Source organism: Herpailurus yagouaroundi, unplaced genomic scaffold (genome assembly GCF_014898765.1).
Source record: "Herpailurus yagouaroundi ecotype Mexico unplaced genomic scaffold, PumYag 530, whole genome shotgun sequence".
Lineage (NCBI taxonomy): Eukaryota > Metazoa > Chordata > Mammalia > Carnivora > Felidae > Herpailurus > Herpailurus yagouaroundi.
Genome location: NW_024412747.1, coordinates 3,791,793 through 3,804,790, shown reverse-complemented (window position 1 = coordinate 3,804,790; position 12,998 = coordinate 3,791,793). Strand labels below are relative to the sequence as shown.

At 43.1% G+C, this 12,998-nt stretch overlaps 1 protein-coding gene across 1 annotated transcript in view; it reads right to left on the bottom strand.

The window, feature by feature from the left end:
* The window catches only part of LYST (lysosomal trafficking regulator), a 194,911-nt gene extending 193,550 nt beyond the window's left edge, over positions 1–1,361 (bottom strand). Inside the window, exon 1 of the mRNA XM_040464863.1 lies at positions 909–1,361. The gene's annotated coding sequence lies outside the window, so the exon portion shown is untranslated. The remainder of the gene's footprint in view (positions 1–908) is intronic.
* Between the last annotated feature and the right edge of the window lie 11,637 nt (positions 1,362–12,998).

Below are 12,998 nucleotides of genomic sequence, written 5' to 3'. Positions count from 1 at the left end.
GGGGCATTTGGAGAGGACATGGGAACCACAGAGAGGTGGGGAGAGAGGAGGCTTATGGAGTGGAGGGTAGCTCCCAGGCTCCACGCATGGCTTCACCATACCCCCAGTCAGGCTGACCCACCCACACGCACTCCAGGTCCCCTGGCCCAGAACAGTTGCTCAAGACCCTGCCAATCGTGATGGTAACCGGGGCTTGTTCTTACCTCCCAATCTCTAAAATCCGGACTTCCACACTGTCCTCAGCCCCCTCCCAGTTGGGTGGGTGCTGGGGCTCCTCTTGGCTTTCCTTCGAGTCCCATCCAGCCTTCCCCTCCCCCCACACTCCAGCCATGGGATTTCTTACTTGTCCCTTCATGATACCCCACTCCGATCCTCAGCTCTGTGCGCACTCCTTCTTCCTCACAGACCAGTCTCTGGCCTCCAAGATGGGGTGGGGGGGCAGGAAGGGACTTGAAATCTCCCTAGCATAGATTAGGAATACGATAGAGGCTGAAGGTTGGACAGCAGTGAGGGAGAGAATGAGTGCACTCAGGGAATGCTGCATTTGATGCAACTGAAAATCCACCAGCACCCATTTCTTAAAGGAGTCTTTGTAACTACTCCATGCCCCAAACAATCTCAGTTTCCTGGCCTCCAAGAATCAGAGCTGCAGTCTTTCTAGTGAGGGTCTTTGGCTCACCCCACCGCAGAGGAGTATCTTCATTGGCCTTCCTTTCCGCACAGTCTCCAGCCTCTCTGAGCAAGCAGCCCGTAGGAACCAGCTCCTGAGAGCACAAGCACTGCCAGCAGCCATCTGCTAATCACCTTCCCCAGTGGCTCTAGAGTTCTCCGCCTGTCCCCAGCTGGCCCACCAAAGCAGCTCACACTCTTAGCTGGCCCTGGGAAGCCTCAGAAACGTGTTAACCTACCTGCACAGTGATTCCCTTCTTCGGGTGAGCAGGGAACTCTTCCCTTTGGTAGTCACACTGCAGGCTAATTAGCAACCATCTACTCTGTTAGCTGCAGTGAAACTGGTATCCTCCATGCTGTTAGGCGAGCTGAGTCGCTTGTTTGCCGTGAACTTCTGGCTTCCGTTCAGCTGACTTAGGGGAGGATCATTCTCCTGGCATTATAAGAATGCGCACAGTTGAGCCAAACAGCCTGATAGACGGCGAAGGCAAACCCTGCCGCACTGTCTGATGTCACCGGGAGGAAGATACAGGAGCAGATGGTGAAGGCAATAACTTCATGTACCACAAGAACCTCAGAACACAACCTTCCCACGGAAGAATGGATGAGCTGCCGAAACAGGCAACGCACCGAACACTCTGGCACTATAGCTACTCTGATCAAAGCCGAATAGTCATTGGGAATGGCTGCCTGTTTGCCCTACGCCGCTCTTGCCTTGGGTGATGGAGCTGGGCAATCTCTGTGTTGCCAGGAAAGCGAGTGGCCCTCTCTCCCTCTGGCTCTTTGGCAGGTGGCCACCCTTGCATCACATGGGGAATCTGGCAAATCAAGTCCAATTCCTTTGCAGTATAGCTGCAGCAAGGATTTCCAGTTAGTGATTTCGTGGTGACTCCAATGAGTCACAGCGCCCTGATTGTCCTGCAGAGGGGGAGGGCCTAAGTTTGTCCCCGTGAGGATCGTCGTTACTCTTGGTTCGAGAATTCTGCAGTCTTTGGAGCTCAACCTGAGAATGAGAGTCCTGCGTCCGGCCACTGCCACTAACCCTCTGGTTGCAAACTTTCACCAAATTGGTGGTGTAGATTTCTGCCCTTCCTTTGTGCTGACATCTGTCTCTCTCCTTTTTAAATCTGCTATCATTTCTTGTTTAAAGTTTTTATTAAAAACTGCTGTCATTTCGGGTGCCTGGATGGCTCAGCCAGTGAAGCATTGATTTTGGCTCAGGTCACAGTCTCATGATTCATGATCAACTGTATGGGGCACTGTGCTGACATCTTGGAGCTTGCTTGGGATTCTCTCCCTCCCTCTCCCTCTGCCCCTCCCCTACTCATGCTCCCATACTCTCTCTCTCTCTCAAAATAAATAAATAAACATTTTTTAAATGCTGTCATCTTTTATTTTCGTATTTTTTTAAATCTACATCCAAATTAGTTAGCATATAGTGCAACAATGATTTCAGGAGTAGAGTCCTTAATGCCCCTTATCCATTTAGCCCATCCCCCCTCCCACAACCCCTCTAGTAACCCTCTGTTTGTTCTCCATATTTATGAGTCTCTTCTGTTTTGTCCCCTTCCCTGTTTTTATATGACTTTTGCTTCCCTTCCCTTATGTTCATCTGTTTACTATTTTAAAGTCCTCATATGAGTGAAGTCATATGATAGTTGTCTTTCTCTGACTAATTTCGCTTAGCATAATACCCTCTAGTTCCGTCCACGTAGTTGCAAATGGCAAGATTTCATTCTTTTTGATTGCCGAGTAATACTCCTTTGTGTATATATATATATATATATATATATATATATATATACACCCCATCTATATCCATTCATCCATCAGAGGACATTTGGGCTCTTTCCATACTTTGGCTATTGCTGATAGTGCTGCTATAAACATGGGGATGCCTGTGTCCCTTTGAAACAGCACACCTGTATCCCTTGGATAAATACCTAGTAGTGCAATTGCTGGGTCATAGGGTAGTTCTATTTTTAGTTTTTCGAGGAACCTCCATACTGTTTTCCAGAGTGGCTTCACCAGCTTGCATTCCCACCAACAATGCAAAAGAGATCCCCTTTCTCCGCATCCTCGCCAACATCCGTTGTTGCCTGAGTTGTTCATGTTGGCCATTCTGACAGATGTAAGGTGGTATCTCATTGCAATTTTGATTTGTATTTCCCCGATGATGAGTGATGTTGAGTATTTTTTCATGTGTCGGTTGGCCATCTGGATGTCTTCTTAGGAGAAGTGTCTATTCATGTCTTTTACCCATTTCTTCACTGGATTATTTGTTTTTTGGGTGTTGAGTTTGATAAGTTCTTGATAGATTTTGGATACTAACCCTTTATCTGATATGTCGTTTGCAAATGTCTTCTCCCATTCTGTTGGCTGCCTTTTAGTTTTGCTGATTGTCTCCTTCGCTGTGAAGAAGATTCTTATTTTGATGAGGTCCCAGTAGTTCATTTTTGCTTTTGTTTCCCTTGCCTCCGGAGACGTGTTGAGTAAGAAGGTACTGTGGCCAAGATCAAAGGGGGTTTTGCCTGCTTTCTCTTCTAGGATTTTGATGGCTTCCTGTCTTACATTTAGGTCTTCCATCCATTTTGAGTTAATTTTTGTGTATGGTGTAAGAAAGTGGTCCAGGTTCATTTTTCTGCACGTTGCTGTCCAGTTTTCCCAGCACCACTTGCTGAAGAGACTGTCTTTATTCCATTGGATATTCTTTCCTGCTTTGTCAAAGATTAGTTGGCCATACATTTGTGGGTCCATTTCTGGGTTCTCTGTTCTGTTCCATTGATCTGAGTGTCTGTTCTTGTGCCCGTACCAAACTGTCTTGATGATGACAGCTTTGTAGTATAGCTTGAAGTCTGGGATTGTGATGCCTCCTGCTTTGGTTTTCTTTTTCAAGATTGCTTTGGCTTATTCGGGATCTTTTCTGGTTCCATAAAAATTTTAGGATTATTTGTTCTAGCTCTGTGAAAAATGCTGGTGTTATTTTGATAGGGATTGCATTGAATATGTAGATTGCTAAGTTTCAGGATATAAAATCAATGCACAGAAATCGGTTGCATTCCTATTCACCAACAATGAAACAACAGAAAGAGAGATCAAGGAGTTGATCCCATTTACAATTACACCAAAAAACCATAAAATACCTAGGAATAAATCTAACCAAAGAGGTGAAAAATCTATACACTGAAAACTATAGAAAGCTCATGAAAGACATTGAAGAAGACACAAACAAATGGAAAAAGATTCCATGCTCCTGGATAGGAAGAACAAATATTGTTAAATGCTGTCATCTTTTAAATCTCATATGTATTATGGATTTCTGAGTTAATACTGTTATTACCAAACTCATGTGTATGTATCTATAAAGATGATAAATCACTCCCTTTTATTGAGCATTTAAGCCAGATTCTGGGGTAGCACTGCTTTTAAATGGTGACACCAGCACTTGAATTCAGGCCTGTCTTACTTCCAATTCCATGCTTTTAACTACAGGCTAGACTGCTGATGGTGTGTGTGTGTGTGTGTGTGTGTGTGTGCGCGCGTGCAATATATGTGTGTTTATATAGTCATCATAGAAGATGTGCATCATAGAAGATGTGATATATTACGTGCCATGTATGTGTTAAGCCCTTGATAAACATCTTTTCAATGAAGAGTGATTGCATTTCCACCCTGTATTGTCTATTACTGTTGGGTCATGTGACTCTCCCAGCCACTCAGAGTGAAATGAGTGTAGATGCCTGTATTTTCCATTCTTGCATCAGATCTAGTGTAACTCCGGGACACACACCCAATGGAGCTCTAAGGGCCAAAGGGCCTGAAAGAGAGTTCTTTATCGTTCCAACATGAAAGCCGTCTGAATGCTACAGATAATCAAGGCTCCAGGAAAATTCTTCTTAACTTTGAAAGGTTTGTTAGCTTTTTTCACATTGTGAAACACAAAAAAAGTCCCAAAGTATTCTGATACTTTAAAGATATCCCTCTCCAACTGTGACCTGTGTTTATCGTGATGTCCGCAGCCTTATTTAATTCTACCACTGTGTGATCACCTCCCACAACTGGATGGACGAATTAGTGTTTTCCTCCTGAAACCTTTCTGGAGAAAAACGTATCTGGGCCCTGTTACGAACTTAGAGACCCTTAAGGATGCAAATGATTTCTTTGGAAGACAGAGTACCTTTATGGGCTGCCACCATTTAGCTAAATGTTCTTCTGACGCACAGAGTCATATCAATGGCTTGGAAAAGTTGATGCAGGGGCCAAAATGCCTGATTCACATTTTCAGTAGCAGTGATCCTCTCTTAGAAGTCCTGATTTTGCCAGATAAACAGGTCAGTTAAGTCAACACACACAGAAGCTAGATTTACCCCAAGATGCTTCCACCTTGAAAAGCCTGTGCAGTTCTACTGTTCTATGACGATACTGCACTTGGTGGGACTCTGGTAGCATGAAAGAGTTAACTTCCTGAAGGTGTGGTATTAATTTCATGTATTTAGAATTTCTATCCCGCCTAATTCTGAAAGGGCACCGGATAGTTTTCAAACATAAACATAATAAAATATAGGGTAATTTAAGATTGAAACTACAATAGAGGCTCTGTAAGTGGGTGACTATAGCCAGTTACTTGAGATGAGCTGATTGTGATATTTAGGCTTTGAATTTGGCCCAGATTCCTGGTAACCAATGCAAAAAGGGAAATAGGACGGATATAATAGGTCAGACAAAAAAAAAAAAAAAGAGAGAGAGGAAAGAAAAAAACCCACAATGGCTTTTTATCTTTTATCTGATATAAATGATATTAAACTGGCATTAAATTAATTGGCATTAGATTCCAGGAGGAATAAGCCATTTATCCCTAAAGAGTTTTCTGTAAGCCAGGCACAAAGGGACAAATGCTGTATGATTCCACTTATATGAGGTACCAGAAAAGACAATTTCATACAGATAGAAAGGAAAATGGTGGTTTCTAGGAGCTGGGGTTGGGGAGACTGGGGGCATTATAATTGAATGGGTACAGAGTTCCTGTTGGGGAAGATGAGGAAGTTCTGGAGTTGGATGGTGGTGGTGGCCATACAACATCGTGAATGTACTGAGTACACTTAAATGAGTAAATTAAAAAAAGAAAGAAGGGAAGCCTCAATGTCGGAGAATGAAAGCTGACCACAGACGTGGCCCAAGCTGTGTTCCAGCTAGTTAGTGTACTGGAATTTCCAGTTCAGCCCCGGGGAAGCAAAGTTCTTCAGGTCTCTATACTATAGGTACTCCCAGAATGAATTGTACGGAGTGCCCTTTCTCTGCATCTTGATCCACGCATTCATTCTCCTCCGTCTTGTGCTGGGATCCTCCACACTGTCACAGTGTTGTCCCATCACTGCGAACCCTTGGGGCACTGCGAGCCCTGCGTCAGCCTCTGTGCTGACAGCCCAGATGAGACTGCTTTGGATTCTGTGTCTCCTTCACTCTCTGCCCCTCCCCGACTCACACTCAAAAATATATAAACATTAAAAAATTTAAAAAAATTATTTGCCGTAGTTTCTGCAGACGTCTAAAAGATACAAAATGTACGACTGTGCTAAATGCAATGTGGTATCCCAGATCGGACCCAACAACAAAGACATTGATGGAAAACTGATGAAATCTGAATGAATAAACCATAATGCTTGGTTGTACCAATGTTAATTTCTCAGTTTTGATAAACGTACCCTGGTTAGATATGATGCTGACGTCAAGAGAAACTGGGTGAAGCATGGATGGGAACTCTCTGGACTATCTTTGCGATTTTTCTGTGAGTTCAAAACTACTCCAAAACAAAACATTTACTAAAACAACCACCACGTTTTGGACATGAAATCTCAATGACACCTTTCTCCTGTGGCCCCTCCACAGAGGTAATCATTATCTGGAGTGTGGTGTGTATCATTCAAACAGCCTAACGCAACTGTTGGTATAACTAATGGGTTGGCCAGAAGAAACACCTTTTTTTTTTTTTAATGTAACATTTTAACTTTAGTTTATTTAAGTGTAATTACCATACAGTTTATGTTGGTTTCAGGTGGACAAAACAATGATTCAACAATTCTGTGCATTTCTCAGGGCTCATCAAGATAATTCCCTTCATCTATTTCACCCATCCCCCAAACACCTCCCTTTGGTAACCACCAGTTTGTTCCCCGCATCTAAGAGTCTGTCTCTTCTTTTTTCTTTATTTGTTCATTTGTTTTGTTTCTTAAATTCCACATATGAATGGAATCATATGGTATTTATCTTTTTATGACCGGCTGATCTCACCTAGCATTATACCCTCTAGGTTCATCTATGTTGTTGAAAATGGCAAGATTTCATTCTTTTTTTTTTTATGGTTGAGTAACATTCCAGTGTGTGTGTGTGTGTGTGTGTGTGTGTGTGTGTGTGTGTGCGCATGCATCACATCTTTATCTATTCGTCTATCAATGGACATTTGGGTTGCTTCCATATCTTGTCTATTGTAAATGATGCCGTGACAAACATAGGAGTGCATGCATCTTTTCAAATTAATGTTTTCATTTTCTTTGGGTAAATACCCAGTAGTGGAATAGTTGGATCATAGAGTAGTTCTATTTTTAGTTTTTTGAGGCACCTCCATACTGGTTTCCACAGTGGCTGTACCAATTTGCATTCCCGCCAACAGTGCATAAGGGTTCCTTTCTCTCTTCATCCTTGCCAACACTTGTTATTTCTTGTCCTTTTGATTTTAGTAATTCTGACAGGTGTAAAGTGGTATCTCCTTGTGGTTTTAATTTGCATTTCCCTGATGATTAACGATGTTGAGCATCTTTTCATGTGTCTGTTGGCCATCTGGATGTCTTCTTTGGAAAAAATGTTCGTTCAGATCCTTTGCCTGTTTTTTAATTGGGTTATTTGGAGGGGTTTGGTGTTAAGTTATGTAAGTTCTTTATATATTTTGGATATTAGCCCCTTATCAGATACATCATTTGCAAATGTCTTCTCCCATTCAGGAGGCTGCCTTTTTGTTTTGTTAATGGTTTCCTTCATTGAACAAAAGCTTTTTATTTTGGTGTAGTCCCAGTAGTTAAGTTTGCTTTTATTTCCCTTTCCAGAAGAGATACAGCTAGAAAAAATGTTCCTATGGCCAATGTCAAAGAAATTACAGCCTATGTTTTCTTCTAAGGTATTTGTGGTGTCAGGTCTCACATTTAGGTCTTCAATCCATTTTGACTTCATTTTTGTGTATGGTGTAAGAAAGTGGTCCAATTTCATTCTTTTGCATGTAGTTGTCTTGTTTTCCCACAGTATTTGTTGAAGAGACTGTCTTTTCCCAGTCGCATAGTCTCACCTCGTTTGTTATAGATTCATTCACCATAAAAGCATGGGTTTATTTCTGCACTCTGTATAAAGAGCAACACCTTAAAAAAAAAAAAAAAAAAAGAGGAAGAATTCTAAAGCCTTTGGACTCCAGCGGGATGCCAGGAGTGAGGTTCTTCCTAGACTGCCCCTCCTTCAGGTACCAGCACTCCCAGGAACCCCTGTCCTTAATGAACCCCCTTTCTCCCTAACCAGCCACCCAGCCCACTATTGGTCCTACTATTGGCCTTGTCAAGGAGGTCACCTGTAGGTCACCGCTACTCCCTCCCTGTAGCCCCTTTCACTCAACCCTCGTTTGAACACTGTGCACTGAATTTCCCCGGGCTTGAGGATAAATGAGTAGCCACTTTCCACCACAGTCTAGGTCAGCAGGCAAGAGTTCTGGGGCTCCACCATTTTCTGTAGTAGACTCAGTATTCATGCCACGTGCCCGGAAGTCTCTGTATTTATTCAGCACCTGAGCTGTGCCCCTAGTCCACCACCCTACCCCACAGTCCCTGCACTGAGACGGGGACCGCCCCAGATCTCTGAGGGCCCGCTTCTTGGCTTCTGAGGCTGAGGTATTTCCCTCACGTCTAAAGGTCATTCATTAGAAGGGGTGACAGCTCCGGGACCTTATTCATCTGTTTATTTAAAGATACCCCCACCGCCCCATGTCTATTTACAAAATGGTAACTGTGAAGGTAGAGATTCACAGAGGCTCTCAAAGAGGAGGCAGAGAAAACCCGCCAGGGAGGACAGGGGTTGGCAAGGCTGTGTAAGGCTGACTGGGAAAATTTAAGAAGGCAAGCACCAGCCAAAGTCTCTGGGAAGATAAATAGGCTTATCAATTGTTCTTTGACCTGCAGATACTGGTCTTGTGTCAGGAAAAACAGTCCCTGCAGATTTTAGATTCCCAAAAGGCATCCAGGGGAATGAAGAATTCACTTCCTAAGGAAATAGTGGCCTAAATTCTTCCATGTGCATTGTATCCAATGCTCGACTCAGAGGTAGAAAGGCTGCAGATGTGAAATGTTTGCTTTTTTTTTTTTTTTAATCAAATTAACACAAAAACAACATGATATCCACGGGAAGGGAAGTAGGGATGGGAACTGAATCTTTCTTTTAGTGCATTTCAGCTCTTAATAGCTGACAGCGCTAACCTATAAAGCAAGGACACCTGTGTGAGTGCGTAAGTCAATATTTGAGGTGATGTGTTCTTGTTTTCTCTGCTAATTCACCTAATTTCTTTTGAACTCTCTGGGCAGTGTACTGGATTGTGAAATGTGTTATGTAATACGGACACCTAGAAGCACAGTGTTGAATGGGGGAATCACCCTAGATCTTATAGTGAAATAGGATTTTGTGATACATAAAGCTAAGTCATGTGGTTCTACTCTGTTGGGGGGCAAAAAGTAACAACACCCACAGTTTTATTAATAACCATGACCGTGACTGCTTATGTTTCCCGGTAGGAAAAAAAAAGTTTCACGTCTTATGCAGTGACGTGTGGGCAAGATTGCTGTGAACCGCAAGCCAGAGTCCTGAGGCCCGCCCCAGTCCTGCTAAACCAGCTATTTGACGGTGGGCCTCAGTTTTCTCATCTGTGAATGAGAAGTAAAACTCTTGTCTATGATCACTGAGAGGCTGCAATCGATATTATTCATAATGTCAGAGAGAAAAGTGGACATACACAAATATGAAACCCACAGGACAAGTTTACAGAGGCACATTACGTATCGAGAAGTGTGGCCATCACAGATTTTTAGCCAAAGAAAGTTCTCGCCAAAGATGACCAATGTTGAAACTGGTTGAATATTTATGGGACGTTCGTCTTCTGAATGAGAAGGGTCTGCGTCTTCTATTCTAAATGGTTTTCAGAAAAGGAGTTTAAACAGCTTTGCCTGGTAACCGTCTGATGTTTAAAGAGCCTAATGGTGAGCAAGATAGGCCTTTCGTTGAATTCCCTGGGACCTTGGCTCTCAATCTCATGAGGTGGGGCCAAAAGGGCATGGATTTAGATCTGAAGCTGCCTTGGTTTGGCCACCTACTAGCTTTGTGTGTGAACTTGAGCAGGATTGAATTACCCTCTGCCCCCCTCACCTTTTGCCCATCAAGTGAGGATGATACTAAGGTGTAGAGCTGGTGTCCGTGGAAAGTGCTTTATAAGCTGACAAACACAGGAATGATGATCATTCTAAAGATTCAAATTTATAACAGACAAGGTGTTAACATTCTAACTTTTTAAACAATTAATATCATTAATTTGCTACAACTCCGCACAACCACATGGAAGAATTGCACAAAATCATGTTGAGTGAAAGAAGCCAGACACAATAAGGTAGGTTGTATATGATTTTACAGAGCAGCTTCCAGGAAGCTGAGACTGTTTTTCTCTTGTTCTGTGTGTTGTTTACATGCGTGTGTTCAGTTTGTGAAATTTTGCATCACATTGTGAGCATAGGATGTGTGCCCTGTTCTGTACATATGCTCTACGTTAATAAAGAGTTAAAAGTTTTGATTTAGAAAAATTAGATACTGCAGGTTAAAAAAAAAAAAGCAACTAACAAAAATCTTCGGATTCTCTATCTTCCAGAGTTAGTGAAGGGGTTCAGAAAAAAAAATGCTTCAAGATGTACCACGTTGGCATGTGGATTATTTTGAACTGATGGCAATGAAGAGCCAGTGGACTCAAGAAAAACTCTTACCTCTCTCTAAACTACCCAAAGGAATTTAGATAGGTGGTCTGGCCCAGAAAGAGAGCTGTTATCAGTGACAACTTTTTATCTGAAAGACCTGTCTATAGAGCAAGGCAAACATCTGATTACCAAACATCTATCTTTAAAAAAAAATTTTTTTAATGTTTATTTTTGAGAGAGAGACAGAGTGTGAGTGGGGGAGGGGCAGAGAGAGAGGGAGAATCCGAAGCAGGCTCCAGGCTCTGAGCTGTCAGCACAGAGCCCGATGTGGGGGCTCGAGCTCACGAACCATGAGATCATGACCTGAGCTATAGTCGGACGCTCAACGGACTGAGCCACCCAGGTGCCCCTCGAACATCTATCTTTATTGTCCTGTGAGCTACCCTCCCCACTCCCAGCGTTCCAGGCCGCTACCCCATTCCTTGGCTCAGGATGTTATTTAAGCCTCAATTGCCTGACTTGCCCATGATTTTTATTGCCTTGGTGGGGTTCTCGTAAATACATAATTAAACGTGTTTTTCTCTAGTTATCTGCTTTGTATCATTTTTATAGTTAGACCAGCCACAGAACCTAAAAGAGTAGAAGGAAAAACTTTTCCTCCCTGACAGGACCCACTTTTAATATTTGGATGTAGATCCTTCCGGAATTTTTTTCTCTATATACTAACATATGCTACAAAAAACAGAATCATCCTTTGGTGACCCAATTTTCTCAATGGGCAATATATTGTAGTCTTTCTGAGTCAGTAAATTATCGGTTATTAACTGCATCATACCGGAGTTTGTTTTATCAATGCCCTGTTTTGCTGTCACAAATACTGATAAACACGACTTGTTCAGACATCTCCGTTCGGTAGCTGGTTTGTCTTTTAAGGATTCCTAAAACCGAAATGGGGGACCCTAGGAGCACACACATCTTTAAGGCACAGATTTTCTTCTAGAAAGACGGCACCAGTTTCCATTCCCATCTGCAGTGGGTGTGAACTCCCCTTTTCTCGACGCTTTGCTAAAAGCAGATGCTATCACTCTTTTTAATCTTCACCAGTCAGGAAGTTAGGTGTAACCAAGCACAAGGGTCCACAGTAGGGGGTCTAAGCTCTGACTCTGGGATAGAACAGACTTGGGTCTGTCTTCCAGCTCCAAGCTCTTCCCAAGTTCTAAAACGGGGTTGATGATAACATTTCCTAAAGAGAACCGTTAAATGGCTTAACCTCTGACTGTTCTCCCTTCTTTTCCCCAAACTCCTGTCTGGTCTCGTCTCCACCCAGCAGCCTGGATGTTCTCCGGTGAATGTAAACCCCATTCCACCGCTGCATTACCCCCTGTCTTCCAACTTTTCCTTGAGCACCGTACATGGAACCCAGTCTCAACTCCTTCATCCATCCCAGCTGAGCACGTCTTCTGTGTCCGCCTGTCTCCTCAGCAAATGTTGTCAGGCCTCGCTTTCCCTCGCCCACCTTTTCGAGGCTGTGCTGTTCTCTTTCAGCGCCTTGTACAGGTCAGTCCCCAGGGCCTGTTTGCTCCTGCTCCTTCCTGTCTTTGCCGACTTCAGCTCGAAAACCACATCCTTAGAGAGCCCTTCCCTCCCTCCTTGCTATTTTCTCTCACGGCATCCTGTTTCTTCCTCCGCAGTTCTTATTACTATATGTAATTATAGATTTCTTTGTTCACGTTGGTATTTTCTGCCTCTCCACCCCTCGGTAAGCTCAGCGAGAACTGAGACAAGGCCTTTTTATTCCATTGCTGTGTGTTCTGAGGGCTGGCCTCACTAGTAGATACTCAATAAACACTGGGTGAATGAGACAGTCATTCATTCAGCATGTATTTATTAAGTGCCAAGCATTGTGGTAAGCACTCAGGATACAAAGATGCATAAGATACAGCATTTCCTAACTTCAAGGAGCTCATAGTCTAGGGAGGGAAGCACATAATCGTACTGTGTAGCAAATGCAGTGACTTGTTTCCAAGACAAAGACAGTATCATAGGGACAGGATGTCTAACCTCCTCTGGGAGAAAGGAAGATCCAAGAGGGTTTCCTGGAGGACATGTCATCTGATCTGAGCCACATAAAGCGGAGGAAAACATTATAAGCACAGGAACCGCCTGAGCCCAGATATGGAACTGAAAAGCAACATTTTGCGGGCAGGGAAACAGTCAGCAGTTTAGAAAATAAAGTGCAAGTCAGAAGATGCTGACAAAATATGTCCGAGAGATGGGCAGAGGCTGACCAAGGAGGGCATTGGAAGCTTGGATTTTTTTTTTTTTAACGTTTATTTATTTTTGAGACAG